The sequence below is a fragment of the Rhinolophus ferrumequinum genome, chromosome X (assembly GCF_004115265.2).
Source record: "Rhinolophus ferrumequinum isolate MPI-CBG mRhiFer1 chromosome X, mRhiFer1_v1.p, whole genome shotgun sequence".
Taxonomy (NCBI): domain Eukaryota; kingdom Metazoa; phylum Chordata; class Mammalia; order Chiroptera; family Rhinolophidae; genus Rhinolophus; species Rhinolophus ferrumequinum.
The window spans coordinates 79,049,228-79,063,635 of record NC_046284.1 but is presented as its reverse complement, the minus strand read 5'-3'; the positions used below and the strand labels follow the sequence as shown (position 1 = coordinate 79,063,635).

At 36.4% G+C, this 14,408-nt stretch overlaps 1 protein-coding gene across 2 annotated transcripts in view; it reads right to left on the bottom strand.

Annotated features, from left to right (window-relative positions):
• The window catches only part of ZC3H12B (zinc finger CCCH-type containing 12B), a 289,375-nt gene that overhangs the window by 152,288 nt on the left and 122,679 nt on the right, over nucleotides 1-14,408 (bottom strand). For both annotated transcript variants that reach the window (XM_033118169.1, XM_033118160.1), the window contains exon 2: nucleotides 1,614-1,781. The gene's annotated coding sequence lies outside the window, so the exon portion shown is untranslated. The remainder of the gene's footprint in view (nucleotides 1-1,613; nucleotides 1,782-14,408) is intronic.

Here is a 14,408-nt window from a genome sequence, read left to right as displayed (position 1 = left end):
ACGGTCTACAAAGTACATTCACATTTATTATCTCAAGTTATTCTCACAGCAACTACATGAGGCAGGGATTATTATCCTCATATTACATATAAAAAAAATTGAGGATCAGAGAGATTAATTTCACAAATTTGCATAGTAAATAAGAGGCAGAGCTGACATTTCAATTCAGATTCTCTGATTTCAAATCATGAGATCTTGCCCCTATACCACAGTTGCCTATAATTTTGGCACACTTACTGAACTCTGAAAAATATTAGTAAAGATGTAATTAAAAGTTAATAAATGCCATCCGGAATAAGTTCTAAAGCTGTAACTTCATAAGAATTGACTAATATTTCCACCTTTGAAACTATCTAAATGTTTCTAAATTATAAAAAATAAAAGAGGCTTAAATTCCTTAGACTGATCAAATGTCCAAAAGTGTAAGACATGAGTTTAGAATCAGTTGGAATGAACATTTCATTGCTGCTTTAGCTAAATAAATTCAACATGTATCAAAATGGAAGGCTTCATTTATATACTTACAAAGGGTATAACTGCTCTGGAAAATTTGGTTTATGTTTATATAATATGTGGGAAAATGAAGAAGGAAAAAGGAATAAAAAGTCAGAACCACATATATTTCATTGCTTGAGAATGGTTGCTTGTATCTCCAGTGCTGATTTTTCCTCAGTTGAATATATTGGGGTTGCTAAAGCATTTTCTGAATATACTGTGTGAAAAAACTTTTCTGAGAAAACTAAAATGAAGTAGGGGTACAATTGTTCATAAGAAAACCATGAAATGATATAGTCAGTTTTCTCTTAGATATTTAGTCCTCTCTATGTACAGTGTTAGAGTTCTGAGAGACCTAGATCGAAAACAAAACTCCGAACTTAATAGCTACATGAACTTAGGCAAGTAAAGTAACCCGCTCAAGATTGTCTCCTCTGTGTAACATGGAGATGGTAATACCGTGTTTCCCCCAAAATAAGACCTAGCTGGACAATCAGCTCTAATGAGTCTTTTGGAGCAAAAATTAATATAAGACCCAGTCTCATTTTACTATAAGACTGGGTATAATATAATATAATATAATATAATATAATATAAAATATAATATAATATAATACCGGGTCTTATTTTACTATAATATAAGACCAGGTCTTATATTAATTTTTGCTCCAAAAGACACATTAGAGCTGATTGTCTGGCTAGGTCTTATTTTCAGGGAAACACGATAGTATGTACCTCATAGGATTGTTATGAGGATTAAACGGGATAACACATGTAAAGCAGCTGGTACTTGATTAGTAAAGCTCAATAAAAAACAGTTCCTTTTCTCTCACTCCCTCCTAGGCTGATTTCCTGTTACAAAAGCATACATATTTTTCAACCTAAGAAGATAATCTTATTAGCTGTGTACTTCAGATTTTTACTACTGCTTTGATACCTCAACTTTTCTGAAAGAAAGCTTAATTTTCTCATAAAAGTAGCCTCAACTTTTTATATTATACAGATCATGATAATCTTCTCACTATAGTCTACACTTACACATACACACACACACACACACACACACACACACACACACACACTCATCCTTTAACAACAATAACCACCAAAGTACCCACCTCTTAATATCTCAGACATTTCCAACTTCTGGCACAGATCCTCAGCAAGCTCAATTCTTTTTGAGGCCTGTACTCCACATCTGTATTTCTCATTTGTGTGGCTTATCCATCACATCATGGCTTTTATTCTCTGTTGCTGAGACAGCAATGTTCAAAAGAGTCCAAAGCCTTGGGAAAGGGAAATTGCAATAAAGTTGCATGAGCAGAAGGCAAACCTTCCTCTGAAACACATTTTACCCATTTAAAACTTCGTACTATAGTCAGGGCAGCAGAGTTTTGGATCTCAAAGGTTGACAGTTCTTTTCAATAATTGTTCTAATTTGAGGTATAGCATTCTTATAGTTTTCTATATACTGGTTTACTGACACTCAGAATCTCCCACATGCCTAAGAGAATTTATCTCATAACTGTGGATAAAACTCAGTCTAAAAGAATAGTATTTGAATTATGTGCATGTGCACATGTGTGCACACACACACATATACAATTTTTAAAGAAGAAAAATACAGATGAACAGTGAATTTAAGAACTATTTCATCTAGAGTTTTCATTAAGTAGAAGAATGTTTCCAGATAGATCCTATGTAAAATTTTCAGATTAGTTACTACCATTTCCTCTTGTTGATCTTCTATGCAAAACAAAATAAGATCATAATCTTAAAGGATCACAATTCAGACTAAACATTAATTTCCTAATGATTTGAAATATATCAAATTTACACCTTGAGGAGACTTTTCTATCCTTTAGTTCCTTCATGGTCCAATTAACTAAAATGTTACACATGCAGTTTACAAAGTTGACAGAAACAAGAAAAACACTTGAACAAGACTAGCTTTGAAAGTTTTACTCACTTCCTTCTATGGCACTCCAAAATAAATGAAGTTTTACCCACTTCCTTCTATGGCACTCCAAAATAAATGAATGAATCATTCTTTTGGAAAATTTAATGATTTTCAAATTTTCAAATTTTTTGGAAAATTTTAATGATTCCAAAATGCTAAATCATGGTCAGTGGTCAGGCATCTACACCATCCATGAAGTGGTCTCCCTAATAAGACAAGCGCCCATCTGACACCCTACAAAATCTTTACAACATTATTGATTATATTCCCCAAACTGTCTTTCCCCAAACTGTCTTTCCTATCCCCATGGAAATACTGTGATTACCAATTTGTGCCTTCTAATCCCCTCACTTTCCACTGTACACCTGAAGCTGAAGCTGAATAATATTGAATGTCAACTATAATTTTATATATTATATATATAAAACTATAATTATATATATATATATATATATATATATATATATATATATATATATAGAGAGAGAGAGAGAGAGAGAGAGAGAGAGAGAGAGAGAGAGAGAGAGAGAGTCACGGGATCAGTGGAGTACAGCACAGGGAATAGAGTCAATGGAATTGTAACAGCTATATACAACGTCAGAGGGGTAGTACATTGGGGGAGGGGGTTATCACTTTGTGAGGGGTATAAATGTCTAACTATTACATTGTTTTGTACACCTGAAACTAATTTTAAAAATGCTAAATCATTACACTAATAACCAATTAGCATTTTCTAATTTTAAGGGTTCAAACATGTTTCTCATCTAGAAGTTAGGACATTAAATCATGGTCCAGAAGCAAAGTATGGCCTAACAAACGTTTGTGGAGGTCCTTATGATTACTCCCATTTCCTAGCTTTGGGTATTTTCCCATTCCCTGAATATTATTTTTAGTGGTGTGGTGACTATATTTTCCAAACTCCAAATTAGGCCATAAGATATGACAAATGAGGTTTTTGTGTCACTTTTTGGTGCCAGATACAATCCAGTAGGTATAACTTTAATATCGAAAAAATAAATGGAACTTCTGGGACACTGATGATTTGGAGAGATAATAGGACAGAATGTTTGAAATTAAGAAAGTCTTGAAAATTTGGTTACTGTATGAGTAGGACATCCGAGTCAATGATACTGGATAGGTGGAAAAAATCAGTTAAAAGTCAAGGCAGGAAAAACTGACAATTATATTTAACCTGAAATCATTAGAGAATATATTTCATAGTTCATTTAGACATATGTAAATTTCAAGAAAATGGCATATAGTTTTATGCAAATACACCTATGACCCTCTATTAGATGTCAAACAAGTTCAAGAGTGAGATGCTGTTCTGGAGTTGATACCCTATGTATATTTTATCAGAATTTTAAGGTTAGCTCAAGCTGGCATCACCAATCTGTAGTTAATACATTCCCATGAGGCACTGGCATCTGAGCTGGCCATATCAGCAAATATGTTGTTAGTTACCACGATAAAAGGATCAACCTTGTTTACCCACATCTTCTCATTCTACAGTTTTAGTGATTTATAGATGCAATAATTCTACATTTGTGGGCAGCCAAGGCTTACAATCTGACTCTGAAGTCTAAGAGACTGTGAAGAATGTCCTCAATAGTGTTCATTCTGCTAAACTAAGCTTCTTAGGACAGGGTAAGTCTTATTCATCCCTAAGACCAGGGTGCTAAGCTTCACACATAGCAGATGTTCCACAAATATATGCTAAATAGCTTATAAGATCCTAAACAAACAAAGAATTTTCCTGACCTTCCAAGTTTTTCCTTCTTGTCTTGATTACTGAATAGCAGCTATTTCCTTGAGTTGATTGTCATAAACAAGCAGGATAAGAAGCAATGTTTTGAAGCAGCAGATAAAGTTATTCACACAATGGTGCAAATGGGAAATATATGTCTTGGAGGAGCTGCTATTCACCTACCTTCCTGTGTGCCCAGGATGAGGGAGATAGGCGGTCATTATCTCTCTTTCCAAGTGCCACCTATGAAACTCCTGGTCCTTAAAAGAAGCAGTAGTATCTTGTAACTTGGCTATTTAGGCTACTTCCTTATAGAGGGATAAGAAGAAGCACAATTGGTAACTATTGACTATGTGCCCCCCCTTAAAGTGAAATCTTGCTAGAATACAGAAGGTAGTGAAGAGGGTTAAGAAAGTGTATCAGTCTTCACTAACTTTCGAGAAATCTAATCTACAATGGTCTGACTGGACGGGGAGAGAGAGAGAGAGAGAGAGAGAGAGAGAGAGAGAGAGAGAGAGAGAGAGAGAGAGAGAAGCAAATTAAAATAAACATGATCTAGAAATAGCAACGAACAAATACATAAACAACAGGATCCCAAGAATTTTCTAAGCTTCATGAGCAAGTTAAAGGGCTACCTATCAGGACAGATGACCATCAAAAGGAAGAAACAAATTTCTATTAGAAGAAGAAACCAAATCTATAAACTTTGTTTCCTATTTCCCAGTTGGAAAGAAGAATCATTCCCCTTTGTACAGCTGATAAATCAGAAATCATTTCCCCCTGATGGGAAAAATACCCTTTCCTTTGCATATGTATGTATATAACTTCTATATGTAACAAGGAATATATCACTACAATAAACAATTCATATGTAATAAATCATTAATATAAGTTAAACCAATAAAAGCCAAACAGATCCAAATTGAGACTATTAAGTAGTCTAATGCTGTGCACTAGTTCAATGATTGACTTAGTTTTGTATATTTTCTTTGGTGGAATTAGCTTTGTATAGTTTTGTTTTATGTTCTTATACAAATATTGCTGTAAGAAGGTCACTAAACCAAACAGAAGAAATCTGTACAATCTTGGCTCACAATTTACATGTGTAAATACTAATTATGTTTTCTCATAATAAAGATATGTTCCAATCTTAAGACTTTATTTGAGTTTAGCCATTTAAGAGTAACAGATGGACTGGATATTTTTGTGCCCCAAATCTCTTATTGGAGTCCAGAAGTCAAGCAATAGAATTCAAAGACAGAGCATAAATATTGTTGGTGTGCTAAAAAGTAAACAGTTATGATGATATTCTTGCCACCTCTTATCAAACACGAATCAACTTTCTAAGAATGTCCAAATGTATCAACTACTACTTACGACTTAAAGGAGATCTCAGGCTACAGTCTTCTTTAATATGAGAAAACAGTAAAAGAAAAAAATCAGATTTCAGAAAAAGTATTTTCATGGATTCAATCAGAAAAAGAAATTAAAATGCCAATAAAAATGTCATACAAATATACTTCACCAAACAATTCCATATATTTACCTCATTTGAGTTTTAGAACCAACATATTAAACAAACAAGGTAAATATTATTTACTTATTACCTAAATGAGGAAACTGAGGTATTGAAATGTTATGGGACTTATTCCATGTTATGAAACTACACTGGTGGAACTAGCACTGGAATACAAATTTTCTGACACCTAGTACTCTTTTTGTTCTGAGAAGTATTCCACTGTATGTATATACTACCATTTGTTTATTCGTTTACCAGTTGATGAGCCTTTTGGTAATTTCCAGTTTTATTTAAAAAGCTGCTGTAAGTATTGTATACAAATATGTGTACAGACATATGCTATCATTTCTTTTAGTTAAATAACTATGAGTGTAATGACTAGTTCATATGATAGTTCTACACTTAACTTTTTAAAGAGCTGCCAAATTGTCTTCCAAACTAGTTGCATCAATTTACATTCTCATCAGCAGTGTATGTATAAGTTCTATTCTCTCTACATTCTTGCTACCACTTTTTATGGTCAGGTTTTTGTTTTTTTTGTGTTTTTTTTTTTTCTAATTTTAGTCATTCTATTAGGTATGTAGTAGTACCTCACTGTGGTTTCTTGTTTTTAGATAGTTTTATTAAAAATATAGCTAACATTGGGCCAGCCCAGTGGCTCAGGCGGTTAGAGCTCCATGCTCCTAACTCCGAAGGCTGAGGGTTCGAGTCCCACATCGGCCAGTGGGCTCTCAACCACAAGGTTGCTGGTTCAACTCCTTGAGTCCCGCAAGGGATGGTGGGCTCCGCCCCCTAAAACTAAGATTGGGCACCTTGAGCTAAGCTGCCTCCCCGATGGCTCAGTTGGTTGGAGCACGGGCTCTCAACCACAAGGTTGCCAGTTCAATTCCTCGAGTTCCTCAAGGGATGGTGAGCCGCGCCCCCTGCAAATAAAATTGAACACGGCACCATGAGCTGAGCTGCCGCTGAGCTCCCAGATGGTTGGAATGCGTCCTCTCAACCACAAGGTTGTGGGTTCGACTCCCGCAAGGGATGGTGGGCTGTGCCACCTGCAACTAGAAAACGGCAACTGGACCTGGAGCTGAGCTGTGCCCTTCACAACTAAGACTGAAAGGACAAAAAATTGAACCTGAACAGCACCCTCCACAACTAAGATTGAAAGGACAACAATTTGACATGGAAAAAAGGCCGGGAAGTACACACTGTTCCCCAATAAAGCCCTGTTCCCCTTTCCCAATAAAATCTTAAATATATATATATAGCTAACATCAAAATGGCGGCATGAGGTGAGCCTCTCTAAATCTCCAATGGAATTTAAAACTAATCGACAACTATAACTCCACAAATGACTACCTGCACAGTAGACAGGCAAGACAAAGAGGCCCACTACTTAATTGGCCTAAAGGTGGGCGAATCATGCCAGCGGGGGAGGAGGGAAGGGAGAAGTGCGGAGATGGAGTCATGCGGGTGCAGGACGCAGACCGAGCTCAGTGCTCCGAGCTCGCTGCATCCTGGAATTACTGCAGCTGCGGGAGAGGGAAGAACTCGGACTGCTAGGACTCTGCTTATAGCCCACAGGGTTGAGGGGACAGCATATACCACGGCTGAACCCAACGCTCGGAGAAAAGACTGAGGGAAGAAGGCTGAAAACGGTGGTTTAAGCCCTCGGAAGAAGACTGAAAATGGTGGTTTAAGCCCTCACTGCCAAGCTGAGAATGAAAGCCTTAGGCACTGAGACTAGCCGCCCCCTCCCTATCCTCCCAGAGCTCGCCCTACCCCCATCTGCCTGGTGCTAGAAGCGAAACAGTAGTAGTGTCAGATCAAAAGAACAAAATATTTGCTGTTCTGAGAATTGTGGACTGCAGAAACAGATTCACAGCCCAACTACTTCCGTCAAAGGGGAGGGAGCTGTGGAAGCAGGACCAGCTGTGGTGGTGGTCGCCACCATTGCTCTGGGACACCTCTCACAACTCACTCCGCCCATGGCCCAACCTATCTCGGCGGATCCCTGCAGGAGTAAACAGAACTGCTGAAATATACGGGCTCTGAATCTGGTGCAGGAAGAGCTTTGGAACTTCAAAAGCTCTCCGCATACCCACACGGACACTGCGCCCTGTGACTCAAGCGAACTATTAACACAGGAGAAGCCCATCTCCCAGGGAATCCACCCATTCTGTGAGAAGCTGAAACAGTGCAGAGAAAACATAGCACTACCGTGTGAGAGAGAAAAAAAAGCAGAGAGAAAATACAACATTCTACCAACAAGCACTGGAAAACAACAGAAAGACCTCTTCTTATCAACCTCTTGCAGAAGCCGCTCCTGTAGATTTCTAGGAAGAGAAATAATAAGTCAGTAATTGCCATGAATAACCAAGGCAACAAGAAAAAAAGAAAGCTCAGAAAGAAAGCGAAAAATCTCCAGAAAAGGAACTTAAAGATATGGAAATATGTGACTTAAACCACAAAGAATTCAAGACTGCAGTTCTGAAAAAACTCTACAAGATACAAGAAAACACAGAAAGGCAGTTTCATGAACTCAGAAACGCAATCAAAGAACAACATGAGCATTTTATAAAAGACATTGAAATTTTAAAAAAGAACCAAATGAGACTCTTTAAAAAAGAATCCAAATGAGAATTTCTGGAGATTAAGAAATCAGTAGAAGAAATTAAGAATGAAATAACCAGCTTAGGTAGTAGAGTTGACCAGATGGAGGAAAGAATCAGTGACATCAAAGACAGAAACTTGGAAATGACACAGATGGAAGAAGAAAGAGACTTGAGACTTAAAAGAAATGAAACAACTCTACAAGAACATTCTGAGTTCATCAAAAAGAGCAATATAAGAATAATGGGCATACCAGAAGGAGAAGAAAGAGACAAGGGAAGAGAGAATATATTCAAACAAATTGTTGATGAGAAATTCCCAAACTTGTGGACAAAACTGGATCCTCGAATCCAAGAAGCAAATAGAACACCTAATTACCTCAATCCCAACAGGCCTTCTCCAAGGCACATTGTATTGAAGCTGTCTAAAATCAATGACAAAGAAAGAATCCTCAAGGCAGCCAGGGAAAAGAAGACGGTAACCTACAAAGGAAAGCCCATTAGATTATCATCAGATTTTTCAGCAGAATCTCTACAAGCTAGGAGGGAGTGGAACCAAATATTCAAACTATTGAAAGAGAGAAATTAAGAGCCAAGAATAATATACCCATCAATGATATCCTTTAGATATGAAGGAGGAATAAAGACCTTTCCAGACATAAAGAAGCTGAGGGAATTTTCTAATACACGACCTGCGCTACAAGAAATACTAAAGGAGGCTCTTCCACCACCATCAACAGGGACAATTTGTGGCAACTGAAACATAAAAAGGGGGAGAGTAAGGCCTGAACCGGAATATCGGAATGGAGAAAGTAAGAGTGCTGAAGAAAATGGAATACTCTAAATATCAAACTTTCTTTTATGTAAACTTAAGGGTAACCACTAAAAAAAAAATCCAGTATATATGAAAAATACAATATATATGAAATATATACTGTAATGAAAGAAGAAACAGAGGGAAACATCATAGAATACCACCACACAGAAATAATAGACAACAACAAAAAGGTAAATAAACAATGGAGACACAGCCTTACCAGAAAACGAAAGATAGAATGACAGGAAATAATCACATATTAATACTGACCCTAAATGTAAATGAACTGAACTCACCAATAAAAAGGCACAGAGTAGCAGATTGGATCAAAAAACTAAACCCAATCATATGCTATCTCCAAGAGACACATCTCAGCTACAAGGACAAGCATAGACTCAAAGTGAAACGGTGGAAATTGACACTCCAAGCAAATGGTACCCAGAGAAAATCAGGTGTAGCCATAATGATATCAGATGAAACAGACTTCAGGGTGAAATAGGTAACAAGAGACAAAGATGGATATTTCATAATGGTAAAGGGGACTATACAACAAGAAGACATAACAGTCATCAATATTTATGCCCCCAATCAGGGAGCACCGAAATATACCAAGCAACTACTAACAGAACTAAAGGGAGAAATTGACCAAAACACAATTATACTTGGGGACCTACATACATCATTGACAGCTATGGATAGATCATCCACACAGAAAATAAATAACGAAATAACAGCCCTAAATGACACATTAGATGAAATGGACATAATTGACATATATAGAGCACTTCATCCTAAAACATCAGACTATACATTCTTTTCTAGGGTACATGGAACATTCTCAAGGATAGAATATATATTGGGACATAAAATCAGCCTCGGCAAATTTAAGAAGATTGAAATCATACCAAGCATATTCTCTGATCACAAGGCTTTGAAATTGGATATCAACTGCAAAAAGAAAGCAGAAAAAAAACACAAATACATGGAGATGAAACAACATACTTTTAAAGAACGACTGGGTCAAAGAAGAAATTAGAGGAGAGATCAAAAAATACATAGAAACAAATGACAATGAAAATACATCGTACCAAAATTTTTGGGATGCAACGAAAGCAGTTTTAAGAGGGAAATTTATATCATTACAGGCCTATCTCAAGAAACAAGAAAAATCCCAAATAAATAACCTCATGTTGCACCTTGAGGAACTAGAAAAAGAAGGTAATATGAAACCCAAGGTCAGCAGAAGAAAGGAAATAACAAAAATCAGACAGAACCAAATGAAAAAGAGAACAAAAAAACAATAGAAAAAATTAATGTGACAAACAGATGGTTCTTTGAAAAGATTAACAAAGTTGACAAACACTTGACTAGATTCACTAAGATAAAAAGAGAGAAGATACTAATTAACAAAATCAGAAATGAAAAAGGGGAAGTTATCACGGACACCACAGAAATACAAAGGATCATCCAAGAATACTATGAAGGACTATATGCCACCAAATTCAATTACCTAGAAGAAATGGACAAGTTCTTAGAAACCTATAGCCTTCCTAGGCTGAACCAAGAACAACTGGGAAATCTAAACAGACCGATCACCAGTAACGAAATTGAATCAGTCATCCAAAACCTTCCCAAAAGCAAAAGCCCGGACCGGAAGGGTTCACTAGCGAATTCTACGAAACCTTCAAACAGGATCTGATACCAATCCTGCTCAAACTCTTCCAAAAAATTAAAGAAGAGACAATACTCCTTAACTCATTTTATGAGGCCAACATTACCCTGATACCAAAACCTGGTAAGGACAACCCAAAAAAAGAAAACTACAGACCAATATCTCTCCTCAAAAATCCTAAACAAAATTCTAGCAAATCAAATACAACAATGCATTAAAAAGATTATTCATAACGACCAAGTGGGGTTCATCCCCGGGCCACAGGATGGTTCAACATCTGCAAATCCATCAATGTGATACATCACATAAACAAAGTAAAGGACAAAAATCATATGATTTTATAAATTGATGCAGAAAAAGCATTTGACAAGATACAACATCCATTTATGATTAAAACACTTACTAAAATAGGTATAGAAGGAAAATACCTTAACATAATAAAGGCCATACATGATAAGCCCTCAGTTAATCTCATAATTAATGGTGAAAAACTGAAGCCCTTTCCTCTACATTCAGGAACACGACAGGGCTGTCCCCTATCACCTCTGCTTTTCAACATAGTGTGGGAAGTCCTTGCCAGAGCAATCAGGCAAGAGAAAGAAATAAAAGGCATCCACATTGGAAATGAAGTAGTTAAATTATCACTCTTTGCAGATGACATGATGCTATATATATATAAAAGCCTAAAGACTCCACCAAAAAGCTGTTAGAAACAATCAAGGAATACAGTAAAGTTGCTGGCTACAAAATCAACGTATGAAAGTCCATTGCATTCCTATATACTAACAATGAAATCTCAGAAATAGAAATACCAAAAACAATTCCTTTTGCAATTGCAGCAAAAAGAATAAAATACCTAAGAATAAACTTAACCAAGGATGTGAAGGACCTATATGCTGAAAACTATAAGACATTTTTGAAAGAAATTGAAGAAGACACAAAGAAATGGAAAGACATTCCGTGTTCATGGATTGGAAGAATCAACATAGTTAAAATGGCCATATTACCCAAAGCAATATACAGATTTAATGCAATCCCCATCAAGATCCCAATGGCATTTTTTAAAGAAATAGAACAAAAAATCATCAGATTTGTTTGGAACCACAAAAGACCCCGAATAGCCAAAACAATTTTAAGAAAAATGAACAATACTGGAGGTATCACACTCCCTGACTTTAGCTTGTACTACAGGGCTACAATACTCAAAACAGCATGGTATTGGTAGAAAAACAGACACAGACCAATGGAACAGAATTGAGAACCCAGAAATAAAACCACATAAATATGGACAGATAAGTTTTGACAAAGAAGCTAAAAACATACAATGGAGGAAAGACAGCCTCTTCAATAAATGGTGCTGGGAGAATTGGAAAGCCACGTGCAAAAGAATGAAACTGGACTGCTATCTGTCACCATGTACCAAAATTAATTCAAAATGGATCAAAGACTTAAGCATGAGACCTGACACAATAAACTGCATAGAAGAAAACATAGGTACTAAACTTATGGACCTTGGGTTCAAAGAGCATTTTATGAATTTGACTCCAAAGGCAATGGAATTAAAAGCTAAAATAAATGAATGGGAGTATATCAAACTTAAAAGCTTCTGCACAGCAAAAGAAACCATCGACAAAATAAAGAGGCAACCAACTGAATGGGAGAAGATTTTTGCCAACAGTGCCTCCGATAAGGGGCTAATATCCAAAATATACAAGGAACTCATGAAACTCAACAACATAAATACAAACAACCCAATTGAAAAATGGGCAGAGGACCTGAAGAGACATTTCTCCAAAGGGGACATACAAATGGCAAATAGACATATGAAAAAATGCTCAACATCACTAATCATCAGAGAAATGCAAATAAAAACCACAATGAGATGCCACCTCACCCCAGTCAGAATGGCTATCATCAACAAGACAAATAGTAACAAGTGTTGGAGAGGCTGTGGAGAAAAAGGAATCCTCATACATTGTTGGTGGGAATGCAGACTAGTGCAGCCGTTATGGAGGGCATTGTGGAGGTTCCTCAAAAAATTATGAATATAATTACCATATGACCCAGCAATCCCTCTCCTGGGTATCTACCCAAAAAATCTGAAAAGATTTATCCGTAAAGACATGTGTCTTCCAATGTTCATTGCAGCTTTATTTACGGTGGCCAAGACATGGAAACAACCAAAATTTTCTTCGATAGATGAATGGATTAGAAGCTGTGGTATATATACACAATGGAATACTATTCGGCGGTAAGATGAAATAGGACCATTTGTGACAACATGGATGGATCTTGAGAGTATAATGAGATGAGAAATAAGTCAGACAGAAAAAGCAGAGAACTATATGATTTCACTGATATGTGGTATATAAACCAAAAACAAGAAAAGAACAAGACATACAAATGAGAAACAAGAACTCATAGACACAGACGATAGTTTAGTGGTTACCAGAGGGTAAGTGGTGGGGGGTGTTAGAAGAGGGTAAAGGGGGATCAAATATATGGTGATGGAAGGAGAACTGACTCTGGGTGGTGAACAAACAATGTGATTTATAGATGATGTGATACAGAATTTTACACCTGAAACCTATGTAACTTTACCAATAATTGTCATCCTAATAAACTTAGAAGAAAAAAAAAAAAGAAAATGCTAAGGCAGAGAGAAAGATGAGAGGGCTATGTTGGTAAAAAAATATTAAAAAGAAAACCAGTAACGTGAATTTTTAAACAAATTGTCATGTTTCGGTAATAAAAACAGATTTATTTATCATGTTAAAAAAAAAAAAAGGAAATTAGACTTGTGGTTACCAGATGCAGAGGGTGGGGGAAGGAAGGGAAATTGGAGGAAGTTGGTCAAAAGGTACAGACTTCTAGTTATAAGATATATAAGTACTAGGGATGTAATGTACAACATGATGACTATAGTTAACACTGCTGTATGATATGTAGGAAAGTTGTTAAGAGAATACATCCTAAGAGTTCTAATCACAAGGAGAAAATGTTCTTCCTTTTTCCTTTTCTTTCTTTTCTCTTTATTGTATCTATACGAGAAGATGGATATTAGCTGAACCTATTGTGGTAATCGTTTCACAATATATGTAAATCAAACCATCATGCTGTACATCTTAAACTTATACAGCGATGTATGTCAATTATTTCTCAATAAAACTGGGGGAAAAGAAATGTAGATTCTTAGGCCAAACCCGGAACTTCCTGAGTTTGCATTTTAAAAATATCCCTAGGGGAAAAAAAAATATATATATATATCCCTAGGTTGTTGGCATGCACATTAAAGTTTGGGAAACAATGATTTAGTGGATTTGATAGGCAGTAGGAGAGTAGTCTGGGAAGAAAGAACATGAGCAAATACATGGGGTGAGGCTGAGGAAAATGTATTGAGAATGGTAAGAAGAATAGTTTGGTAGAGAAAACAGAAAGGTTTACTAAATGCTATGGGTTGAATGTTTATATACCCCCAAAATTCATATGTTGAAATACTAACCCCCAGGGTGATCATATTAGGAGGTGGGGCCTTTGGAGGTAATTAGGTAATGAAGGCAGAGCTGGGATTAGTGCCATCACAAAAGAGACC